The sequence below is a fragment of the Gavialis gangeticus genome, unplaced genomic scaffold (genome assembly GCF_001723915.1).
Source record: "Gavialis gangeticus isolate Ggan-Ray unplaced genomic scaffold, GavGan_comp1, whole genome shotgun sequence".
Classification (NCBI taxonomy): Eukaryota; Metazoa; Chordata; order Crocodylia; family Gavialidae; genus Gavialis; species Gavialis gangeticus.
The window spans coordinates 49,754,787-49,755,385 of NW_017728997.1; the positions used below are offsets into that span (position 1 = coordinate 49,754,787).

Sequence of the window (599 nt, forward strand, 5' to 3'; positions counted from 1 at the left end):
TTGGTCTAATAAAAGATATCAGATTCACCCAAAGAACCTTGCCTGCCTATGTCCTTAGACCAACATGGCTACAACCTACACCCTTGTTTTATTCAAAGCATTCAGAATCTGCACACCAGGAATAGTCGCATAAAAATCACTAGAGACCTCTGCTCCCAGTTCCTCTCCTTTATCCTTCTGAGCCTGGCCTCAGACCTCTGTCTGCACATCCCCATGTCTCACCACAAGCTTCTGACTTTGCCATTTTAAGGTCTCCCCCCCAGACAGACATCTGGTGCTGTTGCTTTTATCGCCACTGCCCTCATTACTCTCCATGACCGCTAACTCTGATCTAGGAACCTGTTACAATTGGCTTATTCTGACAGCATGTCCTGTAGTACCACACTAAACCCTAGCAAGCTGTACACTCTCTGGGGCTCCTCCAAAGAATTATAGGTAAATAGGCAGTGGTGAACCAGCCTCTCTTACACCATCAGCATCACGGACATACCACGGTCCGGAGAACACAGTATGAATGGAACTACTGGATGTGAAGAGAGGGAAGGGTAGGGAGTATGATGATGAAGTGTGTGTGTGTGTGTGTGTGTGTGTGTGTGTGT

The 599-nt window shown here is 47.1% G+C and overlaps 1 protein-coding gene across 2 annotated transcripts in view; it reads right to left on the minus strand.

The window, feature by feature from the left end:
* LOC109289207 (high mobility group protein HMGI-C-like) overlaps positions 1-599 on the minus strand; it is a 42,948-nt gene that overhangs the window by 41,358 nt on the left and 991 nt on the right. The window lies entirely within an intron of this gene.